The 14,938-nt window shown below is 44.1% G+C and overlaps 1 protein-coding gene across 7 annotated transcripts in view; it reads left to right on the top strand.

The window, feature by feature from the left end:
- The window catches only part of Prosap (SH3 and multiple ankyrin repeat domains prosap), a 353,559-nt gene that overhangs the window by 242,927 nt on the left and 95,694 nt on the right, over window positions 1–14,938 (top strand). Inside the window, exon 3 of one of the 7 annotated variants that reach the window (XM_076784859.1) lies at window positions 9,904–9,939. The exons of the other annotated variants lie outside the window; for them this stretch is intronic. The gene's annotated coding sequence lies outside the window, so the exon portion shown is untranslated. The remainder of the gene's footprint in view (window positions 1–9,903; window positions 9,940–14,938) is intronic. 7 annotated transcript variants of the gene reach the window in all.

Below are 14,938 nucleotides of genomic sequence, written 5' to 3'. Positions count from 1 at the left end.
GATGGTTCTGTTGTTACGGGGGCGGACGCCCCTCAGCACCATTTTTACCGCCTGCCAGGGCAAGGTCCGGAAGCGTGGCGGGAGAATCCAAATTTGGGTAATCTCCCGGATCGTGGTGGTACCGCGGTCACCCAGAAAGATGGACGCGGCTCGATTGTCGACCTCCCTCACTTCGCCCCTGAGCCAGACGGGACCATCCTGCACGGCCACGAGGAAACCCGGCTTGATCGCTGCCAACACCGGTATGCATAGGCGGTGTCGTTCTGCCATGTGGTTGGCAAAAGCCCTGAAGAAAGCCGTCACTTCCTCCGGATGTTCCTCCGCTGTGATCCAGACGGTTGTCTGGTCTTCGACCTCACGGACGATGCAGCGGAAGGAGCCTTCCACCTTTTGGGTACCGATGAGTCTTAGGCTGCTCCCTTTTTCCGGCATGGTTCTCCCGGGGTCCAGCCTTGGATCTTTCGGTCGGTTACTTCGAATAGTTCCAGGCAGTGATACGGTCGCTTCCGTTGGTCGGTTTGGGTGTGGCTGTGGTTTTCTTAGCTGCCCTTGTTGACGTGCTCCGACCTTTAACGATTCTGCCTCCCTTTGCAGGTTGGTAAGGTCGAGCAATCAGGATTTTTCCTGTTCTATTCGGCTTACTCCACCACCCGCTTTGTCCTGTCTGAATCTAGGACTCGGTGGTCTGCTTATATAGGGCTGGAACTCTTATCTCTCTTGACTTAGGGGAACGCCGAAGGGTGGGGGTAGGTCCCGCTCCTTAGAAAATCGACGCGCGTGTCGCTTGGAAAATGCGTAAAATGTGTCGTCGCGCAGGAAGCCGAGTCCTCGAGGTGCGTGTAGCCCCGGGAATGGTGACATATGTCGCGCATACATAACGACGACAGGCAGACTGCAATCATCGGCGAGTGTAAAACATTAGCTCGAACCGGCCGACATTGTTCGTTGTCCGCCGCTGTTACGACAGATGCATATACATCTACATACATATATCTATATATACCGGGTGGTTCACGACAAACAGGCCACCTAAATAGCTCCGTTAGGATTAGAGATAGAAGAAAATGTTAGAGAGAAAAGTTGTACTGTTAAAGGGGGCAAATATGGTGATATAAAAAAATGTTCCTATTGTAGTCGTTTTCAAGGTCTTTTGAAGGTCATCGATGATTTTCAAATAGCATCACATATTTTTAACTTCACAGTGTTGTAGCTGATGTCAAGACGAGTTCAATGATGTGGTACACTATGACCTTCAAATGACCTTGAACTAGAAAATTTATGATAAAGCACACACACACACGCACACAATGATAACTTCAAAATGTGCAATCATTTTATTTGAACTAAATTAAATGTTCGAAATTATGACCTTGAGCAATAACACAAACATTTAAACGTTTTACAAGGCAATCAATTGTACTTTCAATTGTTTCTGTTGGAATTGATCTACAAGATCTAATTATTCTTTCTTGCATGTTCTCTGGTGTAGTCGGTTGATCACGATATACATCATCTTTGAGTGTTCCCCACAAAAAAAATCAAGAGGAGTTAGATCGGGGGAACGAGCTGGCCATAGTATGTGTCCATTACGTCCTATCCAGCGATTTGGAAATTTATTGTTCAGAAATTCTTTTACGATACGTGAAGAATGAGCAGTACAGCCATCGTGTTGGTACCACATTACTTGACGAATTTCTAAAGGAATATCTTCTAAAAATATGGGCAATGTTTCTTCTAAAAACGTAAGGTATCTAGTTGTGTTTAATGTGCCGGGAATAAAAAAGGGTCCAATTATTTTATTATTCAAAATTCCACACCAAACGTTGATAGTTCAGGGTCGTTGTTTATCCACTTGTCGTAACCATCGTGGATTCGCATTACTCCAGTAATGCATATTTCTTAAATTAACTTCACCATGATTTGTGAAGGAAGCCTCATCAGTAAATAATACGTTACTAAAAAATCGGCTATCATTTCTAATTTGCCTCAAACCCCACTCACAAAAATTTACGCGATTTTCGAAATCTCTTCCATGAAGTTCTTGGTGGAGCGATATGTGATATGGATGGAATTTGTGTAATCGAAATATTCGCATGATACTTGCTCGGCTAACGCCACTTTCTCTACTGAGTTGTCTAGTGCTGATGCAAGGATTTACATTTACTGCACCAAGAACATTGACTGCATTTGCTTCATTTGTTACACTTCTCACTTTCACAGGTCTTTTATTTTCTACACTGCCTAATTCACGGAACTTTTTAACTAAATTTGAATAGGTAGAACGAGATGGACATCTGCGATCAGGAAATCGGTCTTTGTAAAGACGAACAGCTTCTCGAAGACATTGACGACTTTCGTAATAAATGGAAATAAGATCGGTCTTGTGTTAGTTTGAGTAACGCATCGCTAAACGGTTATCGATGAACTGATACACTCGCAATAATTCGATGACCATAACTGACTCGGCATACATACCAGTAGTTTGTTGATAATCTAGTTTGTGTACGCTTAGAGATCACCTTCCGTTAACGGAATACGTGTTATGAGGCCTAATGACTGAAGGAATTAAATTTCCGTTGATCAAACAGAGTAGTCAAACTATATCTATTAATGAGTCCAAGGTCATTTGAAGGTCATAGTGTACCACATCATTGAACTCGTCTTGACATCAGCTACAACACTGTGAAGTTAAAAATATGTGGTGCTATTTGAAAATCACCGATGACCTTCAAAAGACCTTGAAAAGGACTACAATAGGAACATTTTTTTATATCACCATATTTGCCCCCTTTAACAGTACAACTTTTCTCTCTAACATTTTCTTCTATCTCTAATCCTAACGGTGCTATTTAGGTGGCCTGTTTGTCGTGAACCACCCGGTATATATACATGTATATCCGTCTCTATAATTATCGGGACACAATGGTCGATCGAAACGAAAACGAGCGTCGGACGCAGCCTCGGATCGTGAAAAGGACGAGCCAGCTCCGCTCGTTAGTTTCAAAACTGACGGACGAGCGTAATTAATCGGCCAAGCTTCCCTCGATACGATCGTCCTCCGCGATTTATCTCTTTTGTTCGCGCACGCAGGATTGCTCTAACATCGCGATAGTCGAAGAGGGAATAGAAACCGAGAGCGGCGAAATTCGTCGGACAATTTCTCCGGGACGAGCACAGGAAACACCTGCCAGACAGAGGTTGTACAATGCAACCCTGTTCCGACACCTTCCCCGAGATGCTAATAGCATCTGCTATGAAAGCAGCATCTGCATGCTCGAAACTTACCTGTTCCGTGCTTCGGCAAATTGCGGAGAACGTTCCCTGCTTCAAAACTGCGAACCTCCTTCGTTAGCATTCACTGTGGCTGCTGAAACCCTCTGTGCTGACGTCCGCAATTGTTTTCGGAAAATAGCCAAATACTTCTATCGAAAGAATACAGAGATAGTTGTCGAGAGATTTCCCGCGTCAGAGAGACAGAGAAAGTACAACAGACTTTTGTCTCGGCAGGTCGCAGCATCCCCTCGTCAATGTTTTGTCTACTCTGTTCGAGGAAAAGCAGAGGGGGTAGAAAGGAACGCGACAAGAGTATTCAAAAGTTTCTGACCGGATGGGAAATTTGGGATTCCGTCGTCGGACCGTTTATCCGAGTGCTGATCTAACAGCGAGGGTGGCGTCGAGAAGAAATTCGTTTGTGCCTCGGCCGTGCATACGTGACCGTAGTCTCCGTATCGGCTAGGTGGACAAGATAACACGAGATAGAGCCGCGTCTTTCCCGGGAAACAACCATCGCGTATTTCCCCCTCCCCCCTCCCCCGTTTGTTCCCCGGGTTTTCCGTGATCCGCATATTTCCCCTGTTATTTCGTGGCCAGACCCGTCTCTTCCGCCTAACGAGATTTCCTTTCTGCTCAACAAGAGAGAGAGAGAGAGAGAGAGAGAGAGAGAGAGAGAGAGAGAGAGAGAGAGAGAGAGGGGGGGGAGAGGACTCGCGGCGGTGGCTCGTTAAAAACTTCAGAAGCAAGCAACCCGGATCGTAGCCAATGGGACATTTCCCCGAGATTCTCTTTTCGACACAATCGGGAGAACGCAGCCTTTCATAATCGGAATAAGCTCGAATTAGGTTAACCTCCTGATGGAAACCGGCACGGATGTGCACTCCTGTCATTAGCCTCTTTATTTCGTTGGTGCTCGTTCCGTTGGTTAACTGGTTTTTCTCGAATTTCGTGAAACTTCACTTTCCACCGTTACTGTATCCGAGAATCGAAGAATTAAGAGTCGAAACTTGCCTCGTTGTAATTCGCAGTCCACAAGCTGTCCAATGGCGCGTCGTTCGTTACTCTGCGATCATTAGTTTCGAAGATACAAGCGCTAGGGTAGTCCCTCCCGGTTAGGGCGCTCGATGCGACGACCACCGTGTCCGAGAAATTAGACTGCGGATTTTTGTGCAAAATGAAAATTGCCCACCTCCATCGCAACCAACTGGAATAAAATTGCCATGTATTACTTGATGAGCTAATTAAAAGAAGAAAGCAATATAATATTCTGCTCCTATATTTTGCGGGAACCACCGTGTCCGAGAATTAGACTGTGGATTTTTGTGCAAAATGAAAATTGCCCACCTCGATCGCAACCAACTGGAATAAAATTGCCATGTATTACTTGATGAGCTAATTGAAAGAAGAAAGCAATATAATATTCGGCTCCTATATTTTGCGGGAACCACCGTGTCCGAGAAATTAGACTGTGGATTTTTGTGCAAAATGAAAATTGCCCACCTCGATCGCAACCAACTGGAATAAAATTGCCATGTATTACTTGATGAGCTAATTGAAAGAAGAAAGCAATATAATATTCGGCTCCTATATTTTGCGGGAACCACCGTGTCCGAGAAATTAGACTGTGGATTTTTGTGCAAAATGAAAATTGCCCACCTCGATCGCAACCAACTGGAATAAAATTGCCATGTATTACTTGATGAGCTAATTGAAAGAAGAGAGCAATATAATATTCGGCTCCTATATTTTGCGAAAACCACCGTGTCCGAGAAATTAGACTGTGGATTTTTGTGCAAAATAAAAATTGCCCACCTCGATCGCAACCAACTGGAATAAAATTGCCATGTATTACTTGATGAGCTAATTGAAAGAAGAAAGCAATATAATATTCGGCTCCTATATTTTGCGGGAACCACCGTGTCCGAGAAATTAGACTGTGGATTTTTGTGCAAAATGAAAATTGCCCACCTCGATCGCAACCAACTGGAATAAAATTGCCATGTATTACTTGATGAGCTAATTGAAAGAAGAGAGCAATATAATATTCGGCTCCTATATTTTGCGAGAACCACCGTGTCCGAGAAATTAGACTGTGGATTTTTGTGCAAAATAAAAATTGCCCACCTCGATCGCAACCAACTGGAATAAAATTGCCATGTATTACTTGATGAGCTAATTGAAAGAAGAAAGCAATATAATATTCGGCTCCTATATTTTGCGGGAACCACCGTGTCCGAGAAATTAGACTGTGGATTTTTGTGCAAAATGAAAATTGCCCACCTCGATCGCAACCAACTGGAATAAAATTGCCATGTATTACTTGATGAGCTAATTGAAAGAAGAGAGCAATATAATATTCGGCTCCTATATTTTGCGAGAACCACCGTGTCCGAGAAATTAGACTGTGGATTTTTGTGCAAAATAAAAATTGCCCACCTCGATCGCAACCAACTGGAATAAAATTGCCATGTATTACTTGATGAGCTAATTGAAAGAAGAGAGCAATATAATATTCGGCTCCTATATTTTGCGGGAACCACCGTGTCCGAGAAATTAGACTGTGGATTTTTGTGCAAAATGAAAATTGCCCACCTCGATCGCAACCAACTGGAATAAAATTGCCATGTATTACTTGATGAGCTAATTGAAAGAAGAGAGCAATATAATATTCGGCTCCTATATTTTGCGAGAACCACCGTGTCCGAGAAATTAGACTGTGGATTTTTGTGCAAAATAAAAATTGCCCACCTCGATCGCAACCAACTGGAGTAAAATTGCCATGTATTACTTGATGAGCTAATTGAAAGAAGAAAGCAATATAATATTCGGCTCCTATATTTTGCGAGAACCACCGTGTCCGAGAATTAGACTGTGGATTTTTGTGCAAAATGAAAATTGCCCACCTCGATCGCAACCAACTGGAATAAAATTGCCATGTATTACTTGATGAGCTAATTGAAAGAAGAAAGCAATATAATATTCGGCTCCTATATTTTGCGAGAACCACCGTGTCCGAGAAATTAGACTGTGGATTTTTGTGCAAAATAAAAATTGCCCACCTCGATCGCAACCAACTGGAATAAAATTGCCATGTATTACTTGATGAGCTAATTGAAAGAAGAGAGCAATATAATATTCGGCTCCTATATTTTGCGGGAACCACCGTGTCCGAGAAATTAGACTGTGGATTTTTGTGCAAAATGAAAATTGCCCACCTCGATCGCAACCAACTGGAATAAAATTGCCATGTATTACTTGATGAGCTAATTGAAAGAAGAGAGCAATATAATATTCGGCTCCTATATTTTGCGAGAACCACCGTGTCCGAGAAATTAGACTGTGGATTTTTGTGCAAAATAAAAATTGCCCACCTCGATCGCAACCAACTGGAGTAAAATTGCCATGTATTACTTGATGAGCTAATTGAAAGAAGAAAGCAATATAATATTCGGCTCCTATATTTTGCGAGAACCACCGTGTCCGAGAATTAGACTGTGGATTTTTGTGCAAAATGAAAATTGCCCACCTCGATCGCAACCAACTGGAATAAAATTGCCATGTATTACTTGATGAGCTAATTGAAAGAAGAAAGCAATATAATATTCGGCTCCTATATTTTGCCGGAACCACCGTGTCCGAGAATTAGACTGTGGATTTTTGTGTAAAATAAAAATTGCCCACCTCGATCGCAACCAACTGGAATAAAATTGCCATGTATTACTTGATGAGCTAATTGAAAGAAGAGAGCAATATAATATTCGGCTCCTATATTTTGCGGGAACCACCGTGTCCGAGAAATTAGACTGTGGATTTTTGTGCAAAATAAAAATTGCCCACCTCGATCGCAACCAACTGGAATGAAATTGCCATGTATTACTTGATGAGCTAATTGAAAGAAGAAAGCAATATAATATTCGGCTCCTATATTTTGCCGGAACCACCGTGTCCGAGAATTAGACTGTGGATTTTTGTGTAAAATAAAAATTGCCCACCTCGATCGCAACCAACTGGAATAAAATTGCCATGTATTACTTGATGAGCTAATTGAAAGAAGAGAGCAATATAATATTCGGCTCCTATATTTTGCGGGAACCACCGTGTCCGAGAAATTAGACTGTGGATTTTTGTGCAAAATAAAAATTGCCCACCTCGATCGCAACCAACTGGAATGAAATTGCCATGTATTACTTGATGAGCTAATTGAAAGAAGAGAGCAATATAATATTCGGCTCCTATATTTTGCGGGAACCACCGTGTCCGAGAATTAGACTGTGGATTTTTGTGTAAAATAAAAATTGCCCACCTCGATCGCAACCAACTGGAATAAAATTGCCATGTATTACTTGATGAGCTAATTGAAAGAAGAGAGCAATATAATATTCGGCTCCTATATTTTGCGGGAACCACCGTGTCCGAGAAATTAGACTGTGGATTTTTGTGCAAAATAAAAATTGCCCACCTCGATCGCAACAGACTGGAATGAAATATATTACTTCCATAATTGAAAGAAGAGAACAATATAACATTCGGCTCCCATATTTTGCAATCGTTGCAAACATTTGTTATATCGCGTGAAGCTCAGTCCAATGACGATATTATAAATTCCTCCAAGATTTTCACTGGTTCATGTTCCTCGCACTGAATTTCGAACGCCTAAAATCCGCAGTGTAAAATTATTACAAACGGGACTGTCCAAGCTGTCCACCGACGTGTTATCGCTGAACGATGATCAGCGTCGAAGACACAAGCGTTAAAAGGTTCCTCCCTCCCGAAAACGGGTCGTCCGTGCCTACATTGTCATCTCGTCCGGAGGATGCGCGAGACCGGAATGCGTAAGAGCGTTTTATCAGCGATCTCGTCGATACTTGCGACGATAAAGCGTCTCGGTGCTACGCGTGTGTGCACGGTCCCTTTTTCCCCGTGTATTCCGGAAGGATTTTCGAGTTTCCCTGCGACTAAGAGAGAAAGAGTAGTCTTTGTGCCCCCCCCCCGTTCCCCTGTCCCCCTTCCCGCCCCCGAAGAAAGCTTTCTTTGAACGATCGTGTCTCGTCGCGCGTCGAGTTAAATGGTGGTCGTTGCCGGGGACGCGAGAAGAAGAAGAACTCTCCTCTTTGTGTGTAACCCCCCCTGAGGGGGTTAGTATAATGGAGAGCGAAGCAGCATAGTTGCGAGGAGCATCCGCGGCTGCAGAATCGAGAATGTCACGGTCGTACTTTAACCCTCGTCGTCCTTCGGCGCGGCGTTCCTCCCCAGAACTTCCACGGCGCACACGCGCACACACGCGCTCGCGCGCGCACATACAAACGCACATCGGCACAACCTTGGATTTTTTTAATTACGTTCGAATCACCGTTAAGCACGACACTGTTAGGTGACTCGCGAATTAAGGTACGGCCACTTAAAGGCAAACCCGTAAAGCGACGCCCACGCACCGCGGGTACCTGCTGCATATACGCGTTTATACAAGCTGCGCGTCGGCTCTCTCCCGGGGACCAGGGGCGCATCGAGAGGCCGCGGTTTCCCCCGAGAGACAGAGAAGACAAAGTCCGTTTTGCAACCTTCGCCGGTACTGTTAAATAAATTTCGTGGCCGCTAATGTCTTCCACCGGACGGGATTTATGTTACTAGCCGCGCGGCGCGGCGGCGCGAGAAAGTTGCAACGGGCGCGGATGATTTAAAAACCGTTGGCCGACGCTGCAAAGTTATCTCTCCCGCGCGCGTCGATACCGACGGGCTCGCAGATTTATTTTATTGCTAATGGAAGCCTATCCCGATTGGCCGGGACGATCGACCGGCGGTCATTAGCTGTTTTAACGCCGATTTTTCGCGGTATCGAGACGAATTTTGCATGAACGTTCGGGCAACACCGTACGAAAGGGAACCAGGCGGGAATAAATTGTTCCGCGAGTGTTTTATTATGAACATCGATTATATCCGAACTGAGAGTGTGCTGCGTTTAAACTGTGCAGCAATGTTCGCATTTTCGAGTCGTTCTTTTTGCTTCGGGAAGCTATTTGCCTCGTGGGAACAAGTTATGCGATGGTGTAAATGATAGCGACTGTAATCATCGTTATAGAACGGTGGAAAATGGGTGAGAAAAATTCAGGGCGTAAAATTATGAACGGTTGTGCCGTATAACATATTCCAGATTAACCCTGGATAGCCAATCAGCCCGTAGATAAAATAATTCCTAAGCATTTATGAAAATCACGTCTATCAGAGTCACGAATGTAATTGAATTTATTTTGTTCGGGTACAAAGGTGTTTCATCTAATGTATAAAGAAACTGGACAAATAAAATTTAAGCTACATTTAACATTAACACTGTCGGTCAAATGACTGGCTTCAGATTTTTTATTTCACAATTATTAACGTTATAAAGACGCCTGCACTGGAAATGATTATGTACACTTTTTTATTCAAGTATAGATTATAATAAAAATCATAAATTCACTCGTGCCATTTTTATTAGGCAAGACGTACCAGTTACTTCTAACGGCCGGTAGATTTAGTGTTAAATGTAGTTGTGCGTGTAAAAGCCCTCTGAACCAATTCTCTGGTCTGAAAATGAGCCCTTCCATTTTCTGGAACGAAGCACCGATTCATCGGAACAATTGTCTATCGTTTCAGATAATCGAGGTATTCAGCTACCTAGTTTCCGTTGAGGTATGTTTGGCGAGATCTCAGGTGTGTTGTAGATTGCGTGCGTACGGCCCTGTTCCCGCTGCACACGGGGTGGCCAGACAGAAAAATCTGCGAAGGCACTCGAGCCTTCCGTCGGGTGCCACGAATAAGGGCCACATAAAGACGGGTCGTAAAACTATGATTTACGGCTTGTCATTGATGCGTTCGCTGTCCGTCGGGGCCCGGTACACCCTTTTCCTCCAGTTCATCATCGTCTCCCTCTATTCCCTCCTATTATCTTTCTTGTGCCCTCTCCGGGCCCCCTTTCCTTTCGTTCTTATTGGTCTCCTGGCTCGCGCGGAGATAGCCCACTGCCGATATAATCGATTAGGGTGCGGTTACCGGAGATGCGATTTTCGATCGCGTGCGACACGTATAATGCGGCCCGATACCTTTTCAATGCATTCCGAACCGTTCCGAACCTTCTCCCTTTGAATGACAGGTGCACTGACGAGTTTACAGTAAAATACACAGTACGCAGCCTTCGCACGAACCAACTCTTTCTTCGTTTCTTTTCTTGTAAAACGGGTGACAAAAATTTGTTTATGGCGTTTTAGGGTGTCGTTGGAAAGAGGAAACTTCAATCTTTGAGTTCGTGATAGACATGGACGTTAGAACATTTTTTTATGATTTTAGAAACGTTTGACCTAGTGGCAATTTCGGAGTCAGCAAAGGAGGACTTCAGTTTTTCATCTGCTCGGGTTGTGTGAAAATATTTTCGCGAAAGCGGAGGCTTCAAGCTTTGAAATGAGACCAGGTTTATTGCTGTACGATGATGTTTCACGGAATTATTACACTTCATTTTCTCAAACTGACATATTTCTCTATACATGTCGCTAAGGTCTGGGTGATCAACGTCGCGGAATTATCCCCAGTACCGTATGCCACGTGAGGGGCCACGAAGCACGAGAGGCCTCGGACGCCGAGGAGTGTAAACGTAACTCGAGTATGTCTCCTGGACGATACATGTCGCTGGCAAGACCCGAGTTGTTGACAAGAATCGAGAATTCACTGTATAGTGGAACGATCAATACAACGGCAAGATAAATAATGAATTTTTCAAATTTCTTCCTTGAAATCGAAGAGGCGAGATCAGACTCCATAACTTTAATTCAGATTACTTACATCGTTCACAATTAATAAAATGATATGCTGAACACAAGTATTCACTATTTCCTCGAAACGATTGAATATCAAATTGAAACGAGGAAGGGATGAAGAGTTAAAGGTCAAATGGCAAATACTGGAATCGCTGTGTTTATTTGCGTAAAGTTCAGGTTTGTTGAGGACGGTCACGGGCAGACGAGCACAGTGGCAACAAAATGATTAACGCGGTCGGTCGCGTGACGGCCCGAGCAAGAAAACCTTTATCCATTGTTTTTGGCGTTCCGGACGGTTTCTTCTCGCGTATAATTGCGCTCGATCCGTCAGGGAAAAAAAGGAATCCGCTTGGTCGGCGGAATATTAACGCCTAAGGATCATCAGCCGTTTTTCTGGTTTGGGCGCGAATGACGCGACCTTGCGGCGCTTCCATTGCTCGCGGCGCGGAGCCGGCTCTCGCCTCTATTGTCCTCGGAGCGTGTATACACGGTGCGGTCAGTGGGTTATTTCAAGTTTTAACGCAGCCCGGCCTGCCGGCAAGACGGTTACGTTTAATGGCGTCTGCGGTTTCCCATCAAACTTCTCCCCCAGCCCGTGCCACCTGGCATCTCGCGCTCCTTCCCCAGGAATTCGCCGCTTTTGCCCGCTTTCGCAGTCCCGATTATTCACGCAAACGTGCCGATATTATCCCACTTCTTCCTGATCGCTCCCTTCGGGCCCCAACCTTTCGTTGGAACTCGCTAACCAAACGATTTTTCTAGATCTTGAATGATTTTCTGAATCGGTTCGACTTTCAGTCCAGACCTCCAGTCTCCGCGATTTGGCTACTTCTGACGATTTTAGGTGGCAGGGTCGAGTAACTAGTTGAAGAAATCGATCTTTCAAACAATAAATCGGTAGTGTGGAACTTCGAGAATATTCTCCTAAATTCGTTTATTGATACGCGAAAGTATGGGGCGTTTGTTGCAATTTTTACTACCCTAGCGACCGTCGCAGCTACAACTACCGAGGGGTAGTAGTGCGGATTTTTATGCGAGATAAAAATTGTCTATATAAATTACAAGATATAGGAGCTACGGAAACACTTGTTACTTAATAATTTTGTACAGTTAGAAACGTAGCAACACTAATTTGAAATTCTTTAAATGATTTTACCGTTTTGCGTTCGACCTACTCATGTTCGTGTTTAGATTTGTGTGTTTCCTTTTCTTCTCCGAATCGTAAGAATTATGTTACCATTTTCTCTATTTTTAGGGAAGCACTTCAGACTTGTTCTCCGAGGAACAAGGTTCCGAAACGCAATGAGAATTATTGCAAAGCAACTGTAGACCCAGCAATTAGCCGTAGACCAATGACAAATCTATGCTGAAATAAAAGACTGAAGAACCCTATAAAGACTATAGAACGCTTAACGACCGCTTTCGGGACGCGTGAATTTCCAGTGCTTTCCCATGCGCGTCTCCAACCATGGACACGACGACGTTTTTCGCGAAACATGCGTGGAAAAAGAGCGTTGTCACCCGACGAGCCGTAAACAGCGAGCCTGAAGAATTTATTGCCTGTACCTTGACCTAAGGGCTGGGATGTAACAAGGACTATCGTCTGGTTGTTCTCGAATCGCCGGTCTTCGACAACCGAAAGCTTTCTTTGTCTCGTATTTGTCGACGATCGCTCGTGCTCGACGGGCAACGATTTATCCTTGCTGTAAAACTTCATACGCGACCGGTAAATCACACTGTCTCGATTAGGATTCATTAAAGCCAGAACAGATCATTGGTCCAGCTCAAGATGTGTCTCTCCGAAGGAGCATGCATTGGATCTGTGCAAAAGTTCGTGCCCGATTTCGTATTAAAATACAGCAGTTAGCCCACGGATCTTTATGGAAAATAAAAATTGTCTGTATCAATTGCAAGGCATTAGGAGTCGCTTAGGAATTGTTTTCTTTCTTCGACAATGGTAACAGATTGAAAAATTCATATCGGTGTCTTCTAATTCACTTAATCTTTCTACCGTATTGAATTTCTCCTATTCATTTTTCTCGTAAATCCGCAAAATCCGCGATCTAACAACAACGAATCGGACACGAACTTTCGCTCTGACATAATTGCGGAAGAAAAACACTTTAGAGCGTTCTCGCCCACGGAAACCGCGTCTGTTTGCGACAGATTCTTCGAGCCGTTGTTCACGCTAGTTGGTAGACGTGTAACCTAAACGACGAAGCAATTAGGAGAGTCGTCGCGTGCCGTGTAGTCAACGGATGGTTCACGGTTCGCAACAATATCGTTTCCCGCGACGTTTCCCGGGCATCTCGGTCCGGCGTTCGCCACAAAGCAGAACTCGCTGTCTAGACAATGTACCGAGGGACAGAACGACGGGAAACTATACTTGAGTCATGCGAAGCTACCTTGGCACTCCCATTAGGCCAGCTCGTCTCGAAGAAGAAAGCTCCCTTCTCATTCCGCGAAACAGCTGCTGCTGAGCTTCGAGGAAATTGGAAAATACAAGGCAACAAGTCCCGGATCCTAGATTTGGTCTGGGTTAGGTTCCAAATTAGGCTCTTGGTTAGATCCACGTCGCAGGTGAATCCTACACTAGATCCCACGAGTCCTTGCTTAGGCCCTAGGTTTTGTCCACAACCTGGTTGAATCCTAAAGGATGTCTAGATTCTACTAGTTCTATATTAGGTCTCTGGTTTTATTCACATCGCAATTAGATCGTACATTAGGTTTACATCCCACGAGTCCTTGATTGGGCCCTAGGTCTTATCCACAACCTGGTTGAATCCTAAAGGAGGTCTAGATTCTACGAGTCCTATATTAGGTCACTGGTTTCATCCACACTTCAATTACATCCTACATTGGGTCTGGCTCCCACGAGTCCTTGATTAGGCCCTAGATTTTATCTACAACCTAGTTGAATCCTAAAGGAGGTCTAGATTCTACGAGTCCTATATTAGGTCTCTGGTTTTATTCACATCGCAATTAGATCCTACATTAGGTTTACATCCCACGAGTCCTTGATTGGGCCCTAGGTCTTATCCACAACCTGGTCGAATCCTAAAGGAGGTCTAGATTCTACGAGTCCTATATTAGGTCACTGGTTTGATCCACATGTCAATTAGATCCTACATTATCTCTAGCTTCTACGAGTTCTATATTAGGTTCTACGTTTTATCCGCATTGCAGGTAGATCCTAAACAGGATCCAGCTTCTACGAGTCCTGCGTTAGGCCCCAGGTTTTATCCGCGTTGCAATTAGATCCTACATTAAGTCTACATTATGTTCACGTTCCTCTAGATATAATCTGTGAGTTCTAGCTTAGACATAGGTCACTGTTAACTCTCAGATCATACCTAGACGACGATTAGGTCCCAAATTAGATGTATCACGTTCTAGATTGAGTCTGGATTCTGTTGATCTTAAATTATGTCCTCGGACTGGGCCTGGAGTGTATCGATCCCACATTACAATTAACTCCTAGTTACAATCTATATTCTACCGATGCTAAAGTGTCTCCAACATCAAATCTTGTCTAGTATATTAGCTCTTGGGTTCTAATTGGCTCTAAGATATTTGCTCGTCGAAGGAAAGCAAAGGTTTGCAGTCGAAAACCAACCGAAAATATTTGGTCACTCGCAGAGCTTGAAGAAACCGAGTGCACTTCACGGTCTATTGTTCTCGAACGTTTGCGTTTATTGAGAAAACTGTTAGAACAGCCGGGAGACGTCAACACGTTTTTCACTGGAAAATCAATTTCAGCGCCGAGCAAACAATCGTTCAAATATTTTCCAGCGACAGCGAAGATCTCCAACTGTTTGCGAAGCGACAGACCGTCAGCTTGGGCTATTTCTCGACACTTTTGTCAACTGCGAAGCTCGTTC

This window comes from Halictus rubicundus, chromosome 3, assembly GCF_050948215.1.
Source record: "Halictus rubicundus isolate RS-2024b chromosome 3, iyHalRubi1_principal, whole genome shotgun sequence".
Lineage (NCBI taxonomy): Eukaryota > Metazoa > Arthropoda > Insecta > Hymenoptera > Halictidae > Halictus > Halictus rubicundus.
This window is presented reverse-complemented; position numbering and strand designations above follow the sequence as displayed.